We start from the raw sequence: 6,382 nt of genomic DNA on the forward strand, positions 1-6,382 counted from the left end.
TAGTAGCGACCCCGCGGCAGAAGTTTTGATGGTCAATGGACCGCGCAGTCCTCCTGGCTTCACCCGTGAAGACGGAGGTGATGGGGGCGGTGATCCGTCACGTATTCATGAAGAGTACCGCCCCGAACCCCTCTCCTCGCAGCGAAGAGAAGAACTTCGCCGCCGGAACATGGATGCACTTCACACTCCTATCGTTGGAGAAACCCCTGAGGCCCAGGCCTTGGAGGAGGCGCGCCTGGCTAACCTGGCTGAGCGCACTCGACTGGAGAATCTCCAGCGCGCACTCGACGAGCGTGCTCGACAGCGTGCTCCTGAATCCAGTCGACGTCAACTCTTTTCGCCTCCGACTCAGGTATACCGAACTCCGATCCAGAATCTCGCAGCTGCAGCTCGGATAGCGGAGTCGATCCAACCTTCCCAGTCAGAAGCTGGTCGAGGTCTGGTGCAGATCCGAGCTTTGCTCCGTGCGGCAGGAGAGCAGAATACAACAGTATCTCAGTCGCGGAATAGCATCCATAGCAGGTCCGTGGTTGCAGACACAGTTCAGTCGGCTCACAGCCCAAGATCGCCCTCGAGGCGTGAGGGACATGGAGACCGACGAGATCAATACAGAAACCGTGAGCAGTATGATCATCGAGTCGATCGCGATGATCGTCGTCGAGTGCCCACACCTCCCCCAAGGAGTGGGTCGTACGTGCCTCGGCAACATGATGACAGACATCCTCACAGTATGGGGTGAGGGATTCCAGTCGACCCCAGAGAGTCGGGCTTTGATGCGAGATCTATTCTCGTTCAGGGCTTGGTCGACAGAAACAGAGCTCATCGAGAGGGTCATGACAGAGATATACCAACCAGCAGCAGGATGCATGTCTCAGGTCCGGAGTGCTTCAGCAGAACCATCAGGGCCGCAGTGATTCCCCCCAACTTCAGGTTGGCGACTGGAGTCAGTAAGTTCACTGGTGAGTCCAAGCCTGATACTTGGCTTGAAGACTACCGAGTGGCTGTCCAGATTGGTGGCGGCAATGATGAAGTGGCCATGAAACACCTTCCTCTGATGCTGGAGGGCTCGGCTAGAGCATGGCTGAATCAGTTAGCACCAAGCAGTATTTATACTTGGGAAGATCTTGCCCGAGTATTTGTCAGAACATTCGAAGGTACTTACAAACGGCCGGCAGGGCTGACCGAATTACAGTGTTGCATGCAGAAACCGAATGAGTCTTTGAGGGATTATATCCAAATATGGATCACATTGCATCACACGATGGAGAATGTGTCTGATCATCAGGCAATTTGTGCCTTTAAAGAAGGCGTCAAGTATCGGGAGTTGAATATGAAATTCGGTCAGACAGGAGATATGACTCTGACTCAGATGATGGAAATTGCCACCAAATATGCCAACGGTGAAGAAGAAGACCGACTCTGAAGTGGCAAGCACAAAACAGTCGCCCATGAAACCGGAGGAGGAAACTCCAGTCGAAAGCAGAAGCGCAAAGCCGAGCCAGCTGCTCCTAGTGAAGCCTTAGCCGTGACTCAAGGAAAGTTCAAGGGGAAGCCCAAGGGACCGTGGAACCCCAAGAAAGTAAAACATCAAGATGGAAATGATGTGCTGGATTTGCCATGCCACATCCACACCAAAAAAGATGAAGAGGGTAATTTCATTTACCCAAAGCATACAACTCGGCAATGTCGACTCCTAATCCAACAATTCCGAGAGAAACATCCCAAGGAAAAGGAGAAAGAAGCAGAAAAGGTTGAGGATGAGGAAGAGGATGACGATGGTTATCCCCATGTGAATTCCACTCTGATGATTTTTGCTGACGTTGAGAGTAAAAATCGATTGAAAGTCATCAACAGAGAAGTGAACATGGTCGCTCCGATGACACCCAGGTATTTGAAGTGGTCCCAGACTGCCATTACATTCGACTAGTCCGATCACCCAGCGCACATAGCCACCCCTGGGAGGCAAGCGTTGGTGGTCGACCCAGTAGTCGAAGGCACCCGACTGACTAAGGTTCTGATGGATGGTGGCGGTGGCCTGAATATACTTTATGCAGAGACGTTGAAAGGAATGGGCATTCCGATGTCAAGACTCAGTGAAAGTAATATGAGTTTCCATGGGTTCATTCCTGGAAAGAAGGCTGCATCACTCGGCCAGATTGCTCTTGACGTGGTTTTTGGTGATTCCAAGAATTACTGCAGAGAAAAGTTGACATTCGAGGTTGTGGATTTCCAGAGTGCCTATCATGCTATTCTGGGTAGGCCGGCTTATGCACGCTTTATGGCTCGACCATGTTACGTGTACCTCAAATTGAAGATGCCTGGTCCCAAAGGGGTGATCACTATCACTGGTAGTCGGAAGAAGGCGGAAGAGTGCTTCCAAAAGGGCTCAAAGATCGCCGATGCACAGATTGCTGTAGTAGAATTGCAAGAATATCAAAAAAATGCAGATCCGAGTGATTTGTTGCGAGCCAAGAAGCCCGCCACGGATTCAGCATTCCAGTCGTCTGGCGAAACAAAGTCGATTCACATTCACCCGACAGATCCCAATGCTGCTCCGACTCACATTTCAACGACACTCGACTCCATATAGGAAGAAGCGCTCAGCCAGTTCCTCCGTGAGAACTGGGACATCTTTGCATGGAAACCTTCAGACATGCCAGGTGTTCCCAGGGGACTGGCTGAGCACCGTTTGTGAGTCGACCCAAAAGTGAAACCAGTCAAAGAACATCTTCGACGGTCCGCCGTATAGAAGAGGAAGGCAATCGGTGAAGAGGTGGCTTGGCTTTTGGCAGCTGAGTTTATTCATGAGATTTACCACTCCGAGTGGTTAGCTAATGTTGTCATGGTCCCGAAGAAGGACGACTCTCTTCGCATGTGCATCAACTTCAAACATATCAATCGGGCCTGCCCGAAAGATCACTTTCCTCTCCCTCGCATCGACCAGATAGTCGACTCGACTGCGGGGTGCGAGCGTTTGTCCTTTTTGGACGCCTACTCCGGGTACCACCAGATCCGTCTGTACGGACCCCACGAGATAAAAACAGCTTTCATCACCCCATTTGGATGCTTATATTATGTCACTATGCCGTTCGGCTTGAAGAACGCCGGAGCCACATTCATGCAGATGATTCAGAAGTGCCTGCTCACTCAGATCAGTCGGAATGTGGAAGCATACATGGATGACATTGTGGTCAAGTCACGTAAAGGTTCCGACCTACTGGCTGACCTTGCTGAAACCTTTGCCAACCTTAGAAGGTATGATATCAAGCTTAATCCATCAAAGTGCACGTTTGGAGTTCCAGGCGGAAAATTACTCGGTTTTCTCGTTTCCGAACGAGGGATCGATGCTAACCCAGAGAAAGTGGGTGCCATACTCCGGATGAAATGCCCTGTGCGTGTGCACGATGTCCAGAAGCTTACTGGTTGTTTGGACGTCCTAAGTCGATTCATTTCTCGCCTCGGTGAAAAGGCATTGCCTCTTTACCGACTGATGAAGAAATCAGATAAGTTCGAGTGGACTCCTGAAGCTGATGCAGCATTTGCAGAGCTAAAATCCCTGCTTTCCACCCAGCCGGTGCTTGCTGCCCCAATCAGCAAAGAGCCTTTACTGCTTTATATAGCAGCCACTGGACAAGTCGTCAGTACAGTACTTACAGTCGAGCGGGAAGAAGAGGGAAAAGCCTATAAAGTTCAGCGCCCAGTTTATTATATTTCTGAAGTTCTGACTCCGTCAAAGCAGAGATATCCACACTATCAGAAGCTCGTTTATGGGATTTACATGATCACGAAGAAGGTTGCACACTATTTCTCTGATCACTCTGTTACAGTCGTCAGCGACGCTCCATTGTCAGAGATTCTGCACAACAGAGATGCAACTGGTTGAGTGGAAAAATGGGCGATTGAACTCCTTCCCTTAGATATCAAGTTTGAGGCAAAGAAAGCTATTAAGTCCCAAGCAATAGCAGATTTCCTCGCCGAGTGGATTGAACAACAACTACCGACTCAAGTTCACTCGGAGCACTGGACCATGTTCTTTGATGGATCCAAAATGTTGAATGGTTCCGGTGCTGGCGTGGTTCTGGTATCCCCCCGAGGAGACAAGCTCAGATATGTCCTCCAGATTCACTTTGATTCCTCCAATAATGAAGCTGAATATGAAGCGCTCCTGTATGGGTTGCGTATGGCCATCTCACTCGGCGTCCGCCGCCTCATGGTCTACGACGACTCAGATTTGGTAGTCAATCAAGTGATGAAGGAGTGGGACGTCAGAAGCCCAACCCTGACTGGTTACTACAACGCGGTGAGGAAGTTGGAAAAGAAGTTTGAGGGGTTAGAGCTCCATCACATACCCCGACTGAAAAATCAAGCAGCCGATGACTTGGCAAAGATAGGTTCCAAGAGAGAAGCCATTCCCAGCAATGTGTTTTTGGATCATATTCACACACCGATAGTTTAGGAAGATCCTTTTACTGATGAGCCCCCGCAGCCTAGGAGCGCCACAGATCCGACTGAAGTCCAGGTCTCAGCCGTGGTCGACCTAATCATGGAGGCTCTGGCCATTACTCCCGACTGGACAGTGCCGTACATTGCGTACATCCTTAGGAAAGAACTCCTAGAGGACGAGGAAGAGGCTCGACAGATCGTCCGTCGATCCAAGGCCTTTACTATGATAAGAGGACAACTATTCAGGGAAAGCGTGACTGGAGTCGGTCAGAAATGCATAACTCCAGAAGAAGGTCGAATGATCCTCAACGACATCCACTCGGGAGCCTGTGGTCACCATGCGTCCTCTCGGGCCATCGTGGCTAAAGCATACCGAGCCGGATTCTATTGGCCACGAGCAAATGAAATGGAGAAAGATATAGTCGACAGATGTGAAGGCTGCCAGTTTTACTCTGACATGTCTCACAGGCCAGCGTCAGCCCTGAAGACCATTCCCCTCGTCTGGCCCTTTGCTGTTTGGGGATTGGATATGGTTGGACCACTGAGAACTGGTAGGAGCGGATTCACTCATGTGCTCGTAGCAGTCGACAAGTTTACCAAATGGATCGAAGCTAAACCTATCAAGAACCTTGAAGCCAGCACCGCTGTCAGTTTTATCAGAGAATTGACATTCAGATATGGAGTTCCACACAGCATCATCACGGACAACGGGTCGAACTTCGATTCTGATGAGTTTAGAGCTTTCTGCGCTTCTCAAGGCACACGAGTAAACTATGCTTCAGTCGCTCACCCATAGTCGAACGGACAAGCAGAAAGAGCCAACGGCCTAATTCTCAAAGGATTGAAACCCCGACTGATGCTGATCTCAAACACACAGCATGCGCTTGGGCCGATGAACTTCTGTCAGTTACATGGGGTTTGAGGACAACTCCCAATCGGTCGACTGGACGAACTCCTTTCTTCTTGCTCTATGGAGCCGAAGCTATTCTGCCGAGTGACCTGCTCCACAATGCACCCCTAGTCGAGCTCTTCTCCGAAGAAGAAGCAGAGCAGGCCCGGCAGGATTCAATCGATCTCTTAGAGGAGGAAAGAAAGATGGCCTTGATCCGGTCGACCATTTATCAGCAAGACTTGCGTCGATTCCCCGCCAGGAACGTGAGGGGCTGAACCTTTCAAGAGGGAGACCTAGTTCTTCGAGTGGATCAACAGAAACCACACAAGCTCTCCCCAGCTTGGGAAGGCCCCTTCATCATCACAAAAGTCCTCCACAATGGAGCATACCATCTTTACAGTGTTGAGCATCAGAAGGACGAGCCACGGGCCTGGAACGCGGAGCTGCTCCGCCCCTTTTATACTAAAGCACTCGCTCGAATAAAATGTAATAAGAAGTACCTTTGTAATTTGTCCGTCTAAGACAAGAGCTTTTCAGTCTTCTCGCACGATTGTTGTTGTTTTTATTTACCTCTGAAATCCCCCAGTGGGTAGGCTTAGTCGTGAATCCGTTTCGCCTAAGTTCGAAAGAGAATCCTACCGAGTGATGAGCAAGCCTCTCACTCGGGAGGCTTAGCCGCGAATTCGTTTCGTCTAAGCTCGAAAGAAAATCCTACCGAGTGGTGAGCAATCCTCCCACTCGGGGGCTTAGCTGCAATCCGGGACTCGCCTAAGTTCTCCCACTCGGAGGCTTAGCTGCAGTCCAGTACTCGCCTAAGTTTGTAAAATCCTACCGAGTGGTGAGCAATCCTCCCACTCGGGGGCTTAGCTGCAGTCCGACACTCGCCTAAGTTCTCCCACTCGGAGGCTTAGTTACAGTCCAGTACTCGCCTAAGTTTGTAAAATCCTACCGAATGGTGAGCAATCCTCCCACTCGGGGGCTTAGCTGCAGTCCGGCACTCGCCTAAGTTCTCCCACTCGGAGGCTTAGCTGCAGTCCAGTACTCGCC

The sequence above is a fragment of the Triticum urartu genome, chromosome 4A (genome assembly GCF_056163025.1).
Source record: "Triticum urartu cultivar PI428250 chromosome 4A, HENAU_Tu73, whole genome shotgun sequence".
Lineage (NCBI taxonomy): Eukaryota > Viridiplantae > Streptophyta > Magnoliopsida > Poales > Poaceae > Triticum > Triticum urartu.